We start from the raw sequence: 18,458 nt of genomic DNA on the forward strand, positions 1-18,458 counted from the left end.
ATGGCATTCCTTGAAAATATTTCCGTAAACCGAAATAAAGGGCAACTTAGAACTTCTAGTGGTATTTTTTCGGAACTAGGGGTGAGTAGCTGAGGTTCCCAGAAGCAGCAATAAATAAAATGAAGAAATGCCAGCCTAAAATCTAGCTCCCTGCATGAACAAAGGATGGCTTCATCCCACTGATTTGGAGTGGAAGGCGGCGGACCTATCCGCAACTATGACTCCTAAAAGAGCCACATACAGTAACTGTAAATACATCGACTTAGAACAAAAATAACAAGATCGTTCTTGCCTAGGAATCGACTGAGGCAGATGTATAGTGTTCATTTTTTGCTACGCGTTTCATTGTTTTTGCGCTACTTCATCTTTCCTAAGTGTGAGACCAAACCGCACAAGCTTTCACTTTAGCTAGCTCAGCCTATCCTCGTTATTCTACTAATATTTAGTTTTTTACTTGAATGCTTCTCCGCTTTTTATGGCTGCTTTTATCTGTCCTGCATGTTGACTGTTTATTTATGATTTAAATGTTATCTTCTGAAAATTACTTTACAGTATTCTCACCTATCTCCAACTCTACATTGCTCAGTGTAAGACATCTCTTTGTAAGACGAACTAGAAAAAAATCACATGCTCCTTTTTGGCGTTAAACTTATGGTCAATTATTCTACCGACTTATATTGTGCTCATCGTAGAATGCTAGTATACATTAACGGCACTTTATTGTTTTGTGTGAAGGAATATTGACCCTATATTCTGTTCCGCAGTGTCGCTACTCATTTTCAATTCTACGGTATGTGTTCTTCCAATAGTGCACATTTATTTCTTTTGCTCATAACGTTACCTATTATTTTTTTGTACTAACGAGCATTTGTTTGTCGATGTTTTTTTGTTAAGCAAGGATCCCGTGGCAGTCATTTCACATTTGCACCGTCGCCTGCCTATTATCTATAAATAATAATCTCTATCTATAATCTAAAAATAATAATAAAAATATAAATATTATCTATAAATAATAATGTGTGATACACTTGTGATCAACATAAGCCGTGAGAAAACAGTCTCGATGTGATTAGAACGATGAACACCATGCAGTTTTTATAAGATTTTATTTTACCCGAACTGTTTTACTCATGCTACACTCTCGCTGGGCATGCCGATGCACTTCCGAAAGGAAGATTGCGGGTTACAAGCAAAGATCAATGGCAATACTTTACTTTTTCCTGTTACGTTCACTAGCACACATTCCTCTTTTTCTAATTGCTTCACTAAGCATTTTATTTCTTTACTGGTACTTTATTTTATGGTTAACATTATAGTACTTTTTTGCTGGAAAACACAGAGACATGAGTGGTCTAGTTGCTTACTCAATCTATACACAGAAAGCAAGTAGACGATGGGACTGTGATACCGTTTATTTGTGCAAGATCCGAGGGAGGCCAAAGAACGTCATGCACACAGCAAGCAAGTTGGAACAGAACAGCTCGCGGGTGCAACGCTTGGCGCAGCGGCTAAATTCCACTGGGTAAGCAATAAGATAAAATTATTCTGTGCCATACGTGGAGCCCCTCTACAAACAGGAAGAACATACATTCGGGAGCAACAAACGGTAATATGCACTGCTCGAATTCACAGAGCTGTTCGTTGATAAGTGTTCACTGCTGCTGGTTCACCACCTCCGTTAATAATACGCCCAGCTTACTTTGACCATATGTTATGGCAATAGCCTTAAGTAACTCGTCATGCAGCGGCCTTAAGCGTGGTATTCTAAAGAAGCACGGTAAATCGCAGTGAAGCGAAAATTCTAAGCAATTTTCCGTTCATGCGTGCCTCGAAGTGCGCGTTCCAGTTATCTCCACGGCGTCCGCGTGCCTAAAGGAAATCCAACCCGGCGTCCACTTGTTAAAATATGCAGGGAAAAATAGCTTAAATAGCTTAAGGTTACCCTTTAAACGTCAGTGTTGTCGACGTGCCTGATGAGCCCACGATGTGCACACAGCTACTACACTTAAATAAATGCGCAGATTCACCTCATGACGCTTGTCTAGAAGCCACAAATTACAGCATAAAAGTACTCACTGACTTCTTCGCATGAGACCAATGCCCACAACGCATGGGATCTGCCGACGTTTCACCCAGTGATCCTTGATTAAAGCAACGAAGGAATTACATAAAGAAATCCGTCGTTTTTAACATTCTTAAGGCTCGTGCTTAAAATGAATACATATGCGGAGTAAACCTGCCGTCCAACCAGAGGATGTACGAAGGCTCTTCAGAATACTCTATGTCAGCTGCACGGTATGCAATCGGCTCAATGAGCGCTGGTCATCTTTGCAAATCGAAGACTTAATTTTTTCTGAGCAGTCTGGTGACCTTAATATTTAGCTCGTCATCTGCAGTAGACACATGCATTGAATATCCCTATGTGAAAGTTTGCTAGAGCCAGGTTAGCGCTCTCATACAAGGTAACAAGAATCGTCGAACAGCGGAGTTGTCCTTGGCAAACCCCGGGTTCCCCTCGGGAAGGAACTATGGTCATCGTGAACGGCACTGCGCGTGCAACGCAGTCACTCGATTGGCCCGCGCTCTATTCGTCATCTTTATAACTTCAGCTTCGCTCCCCAAACACGTACGCCCTGACGCTCACTGTCCCGCTGCGCCGATTTGTGCATTGTAGGGTGCAATAACTCGTATGGGTGAGAGAGCGTGTACAGAGAGAGAGAGAGAAAGAAAGGGAAGAAATGGAAAAGAGATGCGAAGACAGAGAAGCAAATAGGCAGAGAGAGGGAGTGATACGAGGATAGCGACAAATTACGAGTTAGAAAAAACAGAGAGCCAGGCGAAAACAGATATAATGAATGAAACAAGGAAGAGATAGAAATAGAGAGAGAGAGCAAGAAAGAAGTAGAAAGAAATGCAGAGAGAAAGATGAAAAGGCAAAGATAAAGAGGGATAAAGCCTTGCGCCACTGGAGGAAGCTTCGAATCTATTTAGGCCGGAGAACGGGCCGTTAGGTGTTCGCAGAAAAACCTCGCTGAGTGATGACGTCACCGTGCGTCGCCTAGCAACACGTTATTTATTAGAAAGGAAAAGGAGAGGAGAAGCGGAATTGAAACACGAAAAGAAGACAAAAAGAAATCAACAGCATACCAACGAGTGAATGATGGAGCAGCTTTCGCCAGAGATTAAATCCCGGAGATTTAATCGTTTGTATACCTACTCAATCATCATATAAAGAAGTCACACCACAGTTGTTGTAGTGTGATTGTATATACACATTATATACACAATGTTTATAATTTTGATATCGATGCACTATATACACAAATTTACATATTGATGCGTATATAAATTTTGTTCAAGAGCTCATTTACGAATCACATAAGCTCGGGGGAACGTTTTGGCTTTGCATAATGGCTTTGCCTAATGGCGGCGGTAGCAGCAAGCCCTCGCTGCTGCCGCCGCCTCGGTGCTGGTAGTGTCTTGTGATTGTTGTCGGCGCTGGCGTCTCTCTTTGGCCTCGCGAAGAGAGTTAACTTGATTCTAACTTCTCGCCAGCTCGGCACTTTTACCTTTCGACTATTCATAAGAAATGTTAAACAACGTAAAAAGGCGGAACGCCCAGATAGCGCTTATCTAGATCTATTTTATTCTTTTGTTTTCAGTATTTTTTACGCTGTAGGAACTTCTTAACTAGGAACCAACACGCACAAGGAGCAGCTTTAGGTAGTTGAGGCTATTCGCACTATACTGATAATAGTTGATCTCTTACTCTAATATTTATCCGCCATTTGCGCCAAGCTTTATCTTCCCAATATCTAGGATGTTATTTACCCTTTAAATATTATCTACTGTACATTAATTTAGACCATTCTGATAAATTTTAACACCACATTACTAGCACAAAGTGACCTACGTTCCCTTCATATTTTTTTCCTTCTTTGTTATACCTACATCTCTCATCAAATGGAAGAAATCTACGTGCTCGTAGTTGGCGATAAAATTGTTAAGACTAATTACCTCCTCATCGTAGAGTGCTAGTAAACACGAAGTGAACTTTGTTGCATTGTGCGGGAAGATTTTTGTACTCGATTATGTGTCCCGCTGATTTGCTACGCATTTTTCAATTCTATTATAGTTGTCTCTACATTATCTGAGCCAGCCAGCATTTGTTTGTAGATGTGTCTTTTAAGGCGAAATCCTTATATTCCTCGTTCAGCGCGAAATCTGACCATCGGCGTCCCGCGTCGGCGGCTTCTAATGTGCCGCGGCGTTGGGGGGCGAGTGATGCTAAAAAATCATCATCACATGATGACGTCACCATATGAAGTCACGAGTACGTTACATATTGACAAAATTTGTGACGTCATTATGACGTCATGGCATCGCATCATAGCTTGGACAAAGGTGGTCGGATCACTGAGTCATTGCAAAACAAGGTGAGGTGCCTCCTATCTTAGAGGCAGTTCAAAACAGGTGCAGAAAGCTTTCGAAGGGTGGCGGGGCAGCATCAATTCATCGTTTGAGAGGAAAAAGATGGCTTTCACCTTCGAGTCGTCTTAAGTGAATGCATAAGGGAACCTGCGAGTTTTTAAGCGAAGATCCCGTTGGAGTCATTGGATATTCACACCGTCATCTGCGTGCTATCTGTAAATAGTTACTCTATGACACACCAAGATAAACCTTCCTGAAACAAAGCAGTCTGTAGAGATGATCCGGACGACGAATATCACGCAGCTTTCTATATATTAAATTTGACCGGACGCATTTCAACTAACTTGCAGGCACGCTGAGGATGTACACCCGACAAGCATGTCCCGGAAAAAATGAACACTTCAAGGGAAATAGTGCACATTACACAGTAATTTTCACACGCACACACGTTATTTTCTTTATTTGTGTAAACTTGCTATTTGATTTCTTTACTTGTAGTTTTACTCTCGGGTGACTGTTGATCTACATTTTTTCTGCATAATATAAAAAAATGGAGCAGCCGAGTTGCTTATACATCAGTCTCTAACAGCAAGCAAGTTAGAACAGAACTTGCTGCTTGTGTATATCTCAGGTGTAGCGGTTGCATTCCGGTGGGTACGTAATGAAAGAATTTACTGTAAACCATACGTGGAGTCCGTTCTTTAAGAACCGTAGTCGTTATCGAGCAGTTTTCTACGACGTGGTGCTTCATAATCAGGCCATACGGAATCTATCTTCGTACTACTTGATGGAAGGAAGATTTCGAATCTTCTTACATTTCTTTGAACCTTCAAACCTTTCTTCGAACCAAATGGCGCAGTGCGGGCTCGAATTGACATGTCTCTTTGTTCGTTATAGTCATTTATACTGGCTCGCCACCTTCGTTATTAATAGTTCCCGAGCACCGCTGTCAGATATTAAGGCTACAGCGTTCAATAACTCACAATGCTGTGACCTTAGGTGTGGCCTTGTAATGAACATGGTGGTGCAGATTGATGCGAGATTGCGAGGGAAGTGCCTCTCAAGAGCCTTCCTCGAGGTGCCTGTTTATTTCACCTTCGCGGTGTCCACGCACTGAACAAATTAAAATGTAGCGTTCACGTGATACAAAATGCAAGGCAAAATAGCTACCCCGGGTTGCATTTGACTCCGAGTTCCTTAAACGAATGCATAAAATACCAATTAGTTTTTGTCATGAGAACAAGTTTATTGTCAGATTCCTTTATGGATGCTCATTCGAACGCAGGGATAGATGTCAAAGTACGAAGACTACGGGCGTCATGTCATTTGTGTGTATAAACGTTTCCCTCTTTTAGGAGCTGGCTCGCCAGGTTCTTAAGCAGGGGCCGTAAGCGTAAACTTAGTTTCAGAGGCGACCACTACAGATGCAGCGCGCGCGAAGAAGAAGTCTTCCTTTTCTTGTTCTTCGAACGCCTTGATCATGATATTAACGCAGGCAGAACCACATACAGCATAGCCAACTGTAGCATGCGGCGCTTGCTCCACTCCGGCAGTGCGCTTAGATACAAATAACATGAACGAAGATGACAAGGCGGCGGAGCGGAGTACTCAAATTTTTAATGTTTCTATTCTGTAACCTCCCTTCTAAAGTACTATAACATTTTATAAAACCACTCAATTCCTGGCAATTTCCCCACAATGAGTGTGAGCCACAGTTGAAGGTGAACAAGAACAAGACTCGCGAGACAGCAGCAGTGCTGGCTCACCGCCAAGAACCTGCAGTGAGAGCTCGCGAGGCCGCAGAGAGATGTCAGCGTCGTGCGGACCCCGAGATACAAGCCCGCGAAGCCTCGAAGAGGTATAGGCGCGAGATGCAGGGGCCAAGCTCCAAATGCAGCCGCTACCTGAAGTTGGCGGCGCCGACGCGCGCTTCAGGCGCGGTTTCCTTGACCACACATTCGGCCATAGCTGCAAGGTCTGCGACCGTTTTTCGCTACTATCACAACGTGTCACGTCTTTATATAAAAGTAGAGGAATTGTTCGGAGCATTCACGGTTTATCCGATTATCTCCGCGTCAGCTCCTCAATCATCATTCTCTTCTTGGATATGGCGTGAGTATTTTTCTTTTGTCACGTGTTAGTTTCGCCTCCCTACAACTTGAATCAAACCCAACTCGCTCAAATATACATTATACTGCATAAATGTAACTTTGTTTACTGACATTCTATTCACCGCGAATCCACATCTACCCTATAGATCGCGCATGCATCAGGATGAACACTGAGCTTCAGCGGAAATCTGTGACAAGGATGTTTTAATTCTTTTGAAACCTCCTTGACTACAATACAGCACACCAACGAAGCACTTATATGCCCATCTTCGTTACGTGTTCGAATACAATGGATACCCGGTCGCTCGGGGGTCGGAGGGAACGAAGTGGCACACGCCATGTCCCGTGTAAGCCTCCCTACGCTCCCCTGTAATGGCGAGATACCCTGAAGCGAACCGAATTTTAAATGCGAAGCATTTCTTAGCGAACCTCTGGCACTTTGAGCGTTTCTATCTACGTATCTATCTATCTATCTATCTATCTATCTATCTATCTATCTATCTATCTATCTATCTATCTATCTATCTATCTATCTATCTATCTATCTATCTATCTAGCCGCCTACGTCTGGGTGCTCTCATGATCGCCTCCTTAACTTGGTGTACACCAAAATTTGCATGGGTGGGCAAGATGATTTGACGAATATGACTGCCGGGTCATGACATGAATAACTTTAAAATCCTGTAGAGTACGTCGCCAAACCCTTTCCACTAGACACGTGTGGCACATACCCGTTGACCATGGGCCGCGCTGTACGGGTATGCGCCACAGGTGATTGACAGTTTATATCTACCCAGGAACGGCGAGAACAGACATTGGTAACTTAAATGCTAGAGCATTAAGGAAAACCGACGTCGGCATCGTTGACTCAACGAATGGAAAGAATGAAAATTAGGATCCCAGCAGGAATCGAACCCTTTTGTGGCAATCAGGTATTCTACCACTGAGCCACTTCAGGTCAATAAACTGGTTTGGAAAGACAGCCTACGCAGGCATAATAACGGTGCAGCGTCAAGTATGATTCTGGTGCTGGCCATCTAATTTTACAAGAAAGCAATAAACACTGCATGATATTCCTACGATGTGTACTCCTAGGATACAGGCGTCATAACGTGTGTTGTTCCAGTGTTGGCTCCGCATTTATTGCAGTCTAGTAAACATTACGTCTGTATTCCTATGATTCAGCAAGCGATAATGAAGCATTGCTCGACCCAGGAGGAATATATTAACGAAAGTTACATATCATATCCACATCCCCGCATCGTAAGGTGCACTTCGTTCACCAGAACGACGAAGTGCCCTCTTCATTTCTTACGAGGCTGTGTGATTGCCTCATGCTGACCTAGGATGATGCCAGATTGATTGACAGCTGCTTTGTAGACTAGGCTACGTAAGGCACATACGCCCAGGTAGTCTACGAATACGACAAACACCATCCACTGATGTTGGCCTACGTAGCACTATCCAGGCCTACCAGCATCGACGGCCTATACCACACCAACACGAAGGGTGGCTTCAGGTTCCAACATGTCGGTGGCTCTGTCGACAGACAATTTGTCGACGAAATCACCAGGGCATCCACGAATTCCAACAGCTCTACTATACCACATACTTCACTACACATGGACCCCTCGTCACCATGATCAAGACGGGATCCTATAACAAGTCATGACCAGCTGCTGGTGCTCACTGATCACAGTGATGATGCCCTTGTTCAAGAACTGTCAAGAACTTGCACAAATGCACACGGGTTCGTGAAACGTGCGTGCGTTTTCGCGACACATATAAGCACTACATATCAGCTTACCGCTTCTGGTGTTGCTAATACCTACGTTGCCATTGGCAGCATTACCCAACCGTAAACAACTGGTTATATAACACATATCCGGCTCTTCAACATATATATGTATGCGTATAAGATTTATACAAATCTTTAGCCTCATTTTGTAACGTGTCGCTCAGTAAAAAAAGTTACGCCACAGTCACCTACCCGCCGCATGCTTCGCATAACATCTACTCCCACGGTACGTGGGATCTGCCGAATTTTTTGCTATGGCGCGTTAAGACAGGCGCGAACGATTAGACGAGATGCGCAACAACCGCATGGTTTAACCCGATCCACCTCACTCCATGACGAGGCGCGAAGCAGCCCTTGTGAGGCGTGCCCAAACTCATTCTTTGATGACTCCCCACATTCAACACTACATACAAGGCAAGGACGGGTCTACTGCCTGCGTGGGATGCGGTGGCTACCCGGATAACGCTCACGTTCTGTAGGATTGTCCGGGTGGCCGTGCAGTCATGGGCGAGAGTCTTAAACACATACCCACCAATCTAAGACCTGCGACCCCGGAGGAGTGGCCGGCGGACTCCTTCCCAGACGTCATGAAGGCACTACTCGGACATTTGAAACTTTTAGACTTGTCTGATTTAAGCCTTGGCTTTTTTATTAGTGGACCCGGACTGGGGTTCGTTTATTTTTAATAAAGTTGTTCTCTCTCTCTCGTTGATTAGCAAGAGAATGTATAAGTATATCAACGCACCAAACAACGAAAAAATTGAGCAACACTTATTTTTTAGGAAATATTACCCGTCATCCACTGATCTTTGATTAAAGAAAACAACGGCATTATATAAAAAGTTTTGTCGTTGTTATATATACTGATGTCGGTCTTCTTAATAAATGCATATGCGCAGGAAAGCTTCCTTCCAACCAGAGGATGCACGAAGGCTCTTCAGAATGTTGTATGTGAGCGGCTCCCTGTGAAACTGGCTCCGTAAGCATGCGCCGAGACCCGGGAGTGGATGATGTGATGTTCCTAATAATTGACATGTAACCTACAGTACATGCTTTGGAATTCCCTGTTTGAAAGTTTGCTAGGGTCAGGTTACCGCTTTTGCGCAAGGTACCCTGAAGGGTGTCGCCACGACAAGAAACTATCATCATCATGAACGGCCTTGCGCGTGCAACACAACAAGGGACTATACACGCGCTATCCGCACACCCGCTCCGCACGTGGCGGGATACCTGCCGCCCGCAAACGGAGGAGGAAAAACCAGTACCCCGTGTGCGACGATTGGCGTCGTTCCGGTTTCTCCTCCTCTGCCGCATGCCTTCCCGCTGCCCCGATTTTTTCGGCGTGAGATGCAAAGCTCAGATGGCCGAGAGAAGGATTACAGCGATGAAAAAGAAAGAGATAGAAGGAAAGACAAGGAAAGAAACACAAAGAAAGAAAGGGAAGAACGAGAAAAATGTTCAAAGAACAAATAGAGCAAGAAAGAGATAAAAAAGAGAGAGCAAAAGAGAGCGAAAAACAAAACAAATACCTAAATAAATAATGAGAAAGAGAGAGAGACGGAGAGGAAGGAAAGAAAGAAGAATGATAGAAAGAGCGAGAAACATAGAAAAAGAAACAGATATATAGGGAAAGAAGGAAACATAAAGGCATAGAGGCAAAAAGGAGAAAGAAAAAAATAACTTACGATTACGATACTGCCTAATGGGAATTCGGAGCGCAGGTTCGTGTTGGGGCAAGACGAACTGTGGTTGAAGTTCTTGCTAACCGCAATTGCAGCAATATAACCTTCGTTGCATATTACCACAGAAACTTCCAGCGCTCGAGTGCTGCGCAGACTGTTGAGTGCATTGCAGGCGTCGCGAACCAAGCGAGACGCCGACAGTGCGTTACAACAAGCGACACTAGCCGCAGTGCACGTGCCAGCCCTTCATGCGCACGAGCTCCCACCGAGGGGACCGCGCGTGACGGAGGAAGCAAGAAAATCACAGCATATCCACGGAGTGAATGATGATGAGTGGGCGAAGCTGCGGAGGTTCATCGGTAAACCGTGAATCTTCCGTGAATTCTGCCCAGTACATCATCACCGACGTGAGATCGGGCGCGTTTATACTAAAGGTTCGATGAGTTATGACGACTTGCAGCTCACTTTAATTTTACATGTACGCTGTGAATTTTCATTGTTTAGAAAACCATTGCTTTAGAAAACACCTTGCGTCTTTCGTTAAGCAGCTGGCGTCTTTTTCGTTTGCTTTAGAAACATCTGGCGTTCTTTCGTTTTGTTTTTACAAAACATCTGGCGTCTTTCGTTGGTTTATTTCATCAATCAACGGCGTTTTGAACAAAATTTTTATTGTTTAATCACGCACAGGAGAAATCTCACCAGGCACTACCTTGGAGGTAAACAATGGCTGCTAATGGGAATGAGAGACAGAAGAAGTCGGCTTTTAGCTAACACTTACACTTCGACAGAGACAGAAGAATTCGGCTTTTAGTTAACGCGCACGCTGCGAATTTTTTATTGTTCAACAACGCACAGGAGAAATCTCCCACCGGCACCACCTTGGAGGTCAAAGGGTAAGACTTGTTACTCACTACTACGAGCACGACGAGGGACGAACGGGTGCCGCCTTAAGGAGCTTCGCCCCTAAAAGTTTAGAGGCAGTCGCTCGTAATGTCGACAGGCAACGCGTACGATCTCTTTCGTAGGGTGACACCCCTCAACGCAGGAACGGACGCCTAATAGCTGCGCTCTAAAGTCAGAGAGAAACAAACAGAGGAAGAAAGAAAGGGAAAATAAAGAAAAACAAAGAAGGCTCCCAGCTTCGCTCTTGGTTCCAGCCTTGCGCCAGTAGTGGGAGCTACGCAGATTTTCTGAACAGCGATGCTTTTTAGGCCGGAGGTTAAGCCGTCCGGCATTTGCAGAAAAGCCTCGCCGAGTGATGACGCCACCAGCAACGCGTCGGAGGATGGAAAGAAGGAGGAGAGGAGAAGCGAAGTTTAGAGGAGGTGAAGAAATCAGCAAAAAGAAATGAACTTTTTTGGCGAGGCAGGATTCGAACCCAGGTACCGACGGGCGGAAGGTGAGCGTCATAACCACTCGGCTATCCAGGCACGCTAGCATAACCGGCATTCATGAGGACCACATGACTGCGCTGCCATGGGTGAAACAAAGAGAAAATGATAAAAAACACAAGAAAGGAAGACAGTAAGAGAAATACTGAGAGGGAAATAAGTAGACACGTATCGGAAGAAAGAGATAGCAGGAAAAAGAAAAAAAGAAAGCATAGCATAGGCAGACATAGTATAGTATAGCAACCCTGCTGGAAAGGGAAGTGACGTTATGGAAGACGGATATGTGGCGGTGGTGAGAGGATAGCCATGTATGCGAGAGTACAGCAAGAGGCTGGCAAAGAGAAGTTAGGGTGCGGAGGAGTGATTTGAGGGTGAGGGAAAAGAGGAAAGGGCCCCAACTTCGCTGCTTGCGCACTTTTCGCCACAATGGTGCGTAGGTGCCCCATTTTTTTCTAAGGCGAAAACCTGAGACGCCTCATCAAAGGCTAAAATTCATCGTCAACGGCGCCTGCGAGATTAGGTGACACCTGACGATACACCCAAGATTGCTGTCGGCGTCAGCAAGATTGGTGCAATATAAAACAAAACAATATAATCGGTGAAAAGTCATGTGATACTAAAAAGAATGTGTTGATGCAGTCGCACTGCCTACCAAAGGTCACATGACCTCAATTTCAGCGCGTGTATTTTGAATAGTCTACTGTGCTTTTTTTCACAAAAGTATCACAGTGCGTTGCTGTTTACCGATGAAAGACAGCTTTAGTTTCACTTCTAGTGAGCTCAGAACATTCAGATTTAGGCTAGTAACGAGAAAGAAGAAACAGGGTTAAATTGGAGGAACACAGAGAAAGACGCCCGGCGACAGCGCTCAACCCAAACTATTTTATTGCTTTGTGTTCAGTATTTTTTGAACTGTTTAATCTATCTAACTATGAACCAAGTCGCACAAGTAGCCATTTTAGAAAGGCGAGGCTGTTAGAACTTATTATTTTCATTAGAGTTGTGTCAAACGATGAACCGAGACCTCGAAAAATATGTTCCTTTATACTATTAACAGTTATTCTGGCACACTAATATTTGTAATATTTGTGTGCAACTTGAGGCAAACATTATTCGTTCTCTTCTGGGCTGTTTATTAAAGCGATAGCGTTAAACAGCTCGTTTCGGAGAATAGCCGGTGTGGGCGTCACTGTCGGTGTAGGCGTCATTAGTTGTGGGTGAAAAATCATCATCTACCTCGTGACAGAAAAATCAAGAAATATGCTAATAAATGAATATGAAAGATCTTGGGTTCGAGTGAGAATCGAGCCCTGGCCGTGTGCATGCAATGCAGTGTTCTACCCCAAAGCGACGCTATTGCGTGAAACTGCTTCGCAGAAAAAAACACTGTATGATTGTCATGCAGTGTAAGGAGTCTCCTTAACGCTTGTAATATTGCGTGGCAGAAGCGTAGAATAGCGCCAGGCGCCAAAACATGTGAATTACGCAACCAGTGGATGTTTTAAAGTTCCACCCATCACAAAGTGCTCATACATATTTGATCACCATCTTCAGCTAAGGCGTCAACAAAATGAACAGCTGCGTAGGTTCCCGTGTTGCCTTACGGACACGTAGTGGGCCCTCGCTGATTCGCAAAAAGAATAATTATGGGGAAGTGACCACTGCTGAACAGTACTTGCAGTAGTAATTCTAGGATGCTTTGTAACGGCCAATGTTACGCGCACAATCGTTGGTTTCCTTACGGCACCGCTGAGGCACACACTGAGGACCAACGCAAGGCTAGCAATTGAGAAGGCGATGCGCACGAGGCTGTATTCCGCTATCGCGTTCTATTCTTGAAGACGACGCTCAAGCATCCACCAAGCTTTTTTTATCTTTTAAATATTACCTTCTCGAAATCATTTTGCGGCTTTCTCATAGATCTTTTAATGCACCAGTACCAGGTGCATTGTACACTATGATCACTTACGCTTCTTTATATATCTGAATGTAACACAAAATACCAGAAATCCAAATGCTCGTTTTTGGCCCTAAAATATGGTATCGCTTATTCTACTTATATAATTCATCCTCAACCTAGAATACTAGTAAACATGAACGGAACTGTTTTGCTTCGTGCGAAAGGAACCTTTACGCGATGACAGCTGCCGCTGTTTCGTTATGCATTGACCAATTCTACGCTACTTGTCTCTACAATATTGCGCTTATTTGTTTTATAATTGAAGCGAAAGCCTTTGATGCCCTCGGCGTCCCGGGGCGTTGAGCCACATACTTCTATCTCTATTTGTTTCGCTATCCTTCTTGATTTCCTTACTTTTACATTTAGGTTACGGTTAACATTGTTGTAGTCGTTGTTTTCGCTCAAAAACATAGAAAAATGGAGCAGCCTAGTTGCATATTCCTCAACCTTTCTACAGAAAGAAAGTTGACGACGGCGCTGTGATGTCGTATATTGGTGCAAGAACCAGGGGAGGCCAATATGAACGTAGGGAGTACGTTGGAACAGAACAACTTGCGGGTGCAATGGTTGGCGCTGCGTTTGCATGGCTACGGGTCCGGAATAGGAAATTTATTGCGTAGCATACGTGGAGCGCACCTATGCAAACGGCAGACGATCAAAATTGTCCAGCAGTTTTCAGCGACGCAGCACCTCATAATCAGCATGTGCGAAGTCTTCATAGGAAATACTTTGAGTCACACTTCATAAACAACAAACGGTAAAATGCACGGCTCGATTTTAATGAACTGTTGGTTTATTAGTGGTCATTGCCTGCTGGGTACTGGCGGATTTCTTTCATCTTTCCGGCGTCAGCGTCTCTGAAGTATTTAAAAAGCGGCATTTGTAAGATACAAAATGCAAGTCAAAAATGTTACAGCAGGGTGCTTTGAACTTCGAGTCTTAGACAAATACATAAAAGACCCTGAGGGTTGTTCTCGTGAGAACAAGCTTATCCTAAGAGGCCTTCATGCTTACTCACTCGAACGCGCAGATAGCAGTAAAAGTACGAAGACGACGGCCGTGCTGTCGTTTGTATTATAAATGTAAGTCTGTTTTGCGTCATTTCCATTAGTGCGAATTCACTTCTACTAAAGATTTCCATATATCAGGAGGAACACTCCGCTTCCACAGGATTCTGCGGCAAGGAGGTTTCAGTTATTAGATGCGAAGCAGCTTATAGCGGAGTTCAATCCGGTAGTGGTGGTGGTGGTGGTGTGTGCGGTGTGACCACACTTACTGCGCCTGTGCACACCCTCTCAACACACCCCCTATCCCCATTCCCCCTCTCCACTCACTCTCTCCCTCCTCCTCTCCACTCACCATCTCCCAACCCCTCTCCACTTCACCTCTCTAGTTTCCCCTCTCCACTTCACCTCTCCCCTCCCACTCTCCAATCTTACTCTGAAACGCAGGCAGGCATGCCGAAATTCTCTCCTGCGCAACGCCGCGATGACCACCAGCACATGCGCGTCCCCTCCCCCTCTCTCTCCCCTACTAGGCTGCCGCCTTCTCGCGCGCCTGTCGACCGCGTTCCCCGCTCACCCTGTGAGAATTAACGGCCAGGCTAGAGGGAACACAAGACGCGCGTAGCCTTCCTCTTCGCGTTGCACGACGCGAGGTCGGTAGCATGCCCAACGAACGCCAACGGAACGCGACCGTGCAAGTACTCGGGCTTCGCATCACCTCATGGTCCCCGTTAGCGGGAAATGGTGTAATATTCTTTTAGGGGCGAAGCTCCTTAAGGCGGCACCCGTTCGTCCCTCGTAGTCGTAGTAGTGCGTAACCAGTCGTAACGCTAGTACCAGATCTTGACCTCTAAGGTGGTGCCGGTGGGAGATTTTTCCTGTGCGTTGTTGAACAATAAAAAATTCGCAGCGTGCGCGTTAACTAAAAGCCGAATTCTTCTGTCTCTCATTCCCCATTAGCAGCCATTGGTATGTTCCAGTAGGAAACGTTAGTAGAAGTAGAAGTGTAAGTGTTAGCTAAAAGCCGACTTCTTCTGTCTCTCATTCCCATTAGCAGCCATTGTTTACCTCCAAGGTAGTGCCTGGTGAGATTTCTCCTGTGCGTGATTAAACAATAAAAATTTTGTTCAAAACGCCGTTGATTGATGAAATAAACCAACGAAAGACGCCACATGTATTCTAAAAGCAAAACGAAAGAACGCCAGATGTTTCTAAAGCAAAACGAAAAGACGCCAGCTGCTTAACGAAAGACGCCAGATGTTTTCTAAAGCAACGGTTTTCTAAACAATGAATATTCACAGCGTACATGTCAAAAAAGTGAGCTGCAAGTCGTCATAACTCATCGAACCTTTAGTATAAACGCGCCCGATGTCACGTCGGTGATGATGTACTGGGCAGAATTCACGGAAGATTCACGGTTTACCGATGAACCTCCGCAGCTTCGCCCACTCATCATCATTCACTCCGTGGATATGCTGTGATTTTTTTCAAACCTCCTTGATTAGCGAGATAATGAATATTGATGTTAACGCATCAAGAAACGAAACCTTTAAGCAGCACACAGTTTCTTAAAAATATTACCTGTCAACCAGTGATCTTTGATTAAAGGATACCAAGGAATTACATGAAGAACTTCGCCCTTTTTATGTTTGTTCAGGTTTGTGCTTAAGTTATGTACATATGCGGAGAAAACCTGCCGTCCAACCAGAGGATGCACGGAGGCTCTTCAGAATACTCTCTATCAGCTGCTCGGTATGAAAGTGGCTCCATGAGCACTGCGACTCGCGCGGTGAGCGGATGGTGTAGCGTTCTGAATAACTAACGACCTATCTTCAGCACCCACATGTATTGAATGTTGGTCACATTAAATCATCGCATTAAATTGCCTCTTTGATCGGTTGGCAGTCACGAATCAGTAGAAAACAACGTGAGGGGCAAAAAATTCGGCAGATCCCACGTACCGTGGGAGTCGATGTTATGCGAAGCATGCAGCGGGTAGGTGACTGTGGCGTAACTTTTTTTACTGAGCCACACCTTACAAAATGACGCTAAAGATTTGTATAAATTTTATACGCACACATATATATGTTGAAGAGCCGCATATGTGTTATATAACCAGCTGTTTACGGTTTGGTAACGCTGCCAATGGCAACGTGGGTTATATCAACACCTGAAGCGGTAAGCTGATATGTAGTGCTTATACGTGTCCCGAGAACGCACGCACGTTTCACGAACCCGTGTGCATGTGTGCAAGAAGTTCTTGACAGTTCTTGAACAAGGGCATCATCACCGTGATCAGTGAGCACCAGCAGCTGGTCATGACTTGTTATAGAATCCGGTCGTGATCGCAGTGAAGGGGTCCATGTGTAGTGAAGTATGTCGTATAGTAGAACTGTTGAAATTCGTGGATGCCTCAGTAATTTCGTCGACAAATTCTCTGTCAACGGAGCCGGTGACATGTCGGAACCTGAAGCCACCCTTCGCGTTGGTGAGGTATAGGCCGCCGAGGCTGGTAGGCCTGGATAGTGCTACGTAGATCAACATCTGTGGATGGTGTTTGTCGTATTTGTAGACTACGTGGGCGTATATGGCCTACGTAGCCTAGTCTACAAAGCGGCTGTCAATCAATCAGGCATCATCCTCGGTCAGCATGAGGCCATCGCCCAGCCTCGTAAGAAAGGAAGAGGACGCTGCGTCGTTCTGGCGGACGAAGTGCACTTTACGGTGAGGTTATGTGGATATCATATGTAACTATCGTTAATATATTCCTCCGGGGTCGAGCAATGCTTCAATATAGCTTTCTGAATCACAGGAATACAAACGTAATGTATATTAGACTGCTATAAAAGCGGAGCCATCGCTGGAACTACAGACGTTGATCTCATATGACGCCTATATCGTAGGAGTATCATGTAGTTTTTATTGCTTTCTTGTAAAATAAGATAGCCAGCACCACAACCACAATTGACGTTGCACCGATATTACGCCTGCGTAGGCTGTTTTTCCAAACCAGTTTATAGTCCTGGTGTGACTTAGTGGTAGAATACCCGATTGCCACACAGAATTCTCGGGTTCGATTCCTGCTGGGATCCTAATTTTCATTCATCCCAATCGTTGAGTCAACGCTGCCGATGTTGGTTTTCCTTAACGCTCTAGCATTTAAGTGACCAATGTCCGTTCTCGTCGTTCCTGGGTAGATATAATCTGTCAATCACCTGTGGCGCATACCCGTACACCGCTGCCTGTGGTAAACGGGTATGTGCCACACGTGTCTAGTGGAAAGGGTTTGATACGTACATGACAAGATTTTAACGTTATTCATTTCATGACCCGGCCATCGTATTCATCAAATCCTCTTACCCTCCCGTGCAAATTTTGGTCAACACCAAGTTAAGGAGGCCATCATGAGAGCACCCAGACGTAGGCGGCTAGATAGATAGATAGATAGATACGTAGATAGAAACGCTCAAAGTGCCAGAGGTTCGCTAAGAAATGCTTCGCATTTAAAAGCTTTCTAGGGGCGCGGGGATAGATCAATACATCGACTGAATGAAAAGAAGATTGTTTTAGATGTGAAGCATCTTATAGCGGAGTTCAATCCGGTGGTGGTGGTGGTGGTGGTGGTGGTGAGCGGCGTGACCACCCTTACTGCGCATGCGCAAGCCCTCTCCACACACCTCCTCTTCCTCTCCACTCCCTCATCCCTTTCCCTCCTCTCTCCCATCCCCATCTCCCCTCCCCTTCTCCACTTCCCCTCTCCCATTTGCCTCTCTCCCCTCCCCTATGCACTCCTCCTCTGCGACGCGGGCTCTACATGCCGAAATGCTGCTTCGCATCGCCTCATGGTCGCCTTCACCGGAAGGTGGTGTGATTTTTGCCTCGGAGGTTTCCCAGGCGATAACATAAGGGTCGCTGCGATTTTTTATAGTTACTCGCCATGCAAATGGCGAGCATCTCAAGTTATTGATGTCATGGCCTTGCAGACCTTTTAGGCACCCATTCGTGCCCTGCCACGCTAATTTTGATGTATACCACGTGAACGAGATGCGAGAGTTACGCGCGTCATTTCTTATTTTTGTAT

Source organism: Rhipicephalus sanguineus, chromosome 7 (assembly GCF_013339695.2).
Source record: "Rhipicephalus sanguineus isolate Rsan-2018 chromosome 7, BIME_Rsan_1.4, whole genome shotgun sequence".
Taxonomy (NCBI): domain Eukaryota; kingdom Metazoa; phylum Arthropoda; class Arachnida; order Ixodida; family Ixodidae; genus Rhipicephalus; species Rhipicephalus sanguineus.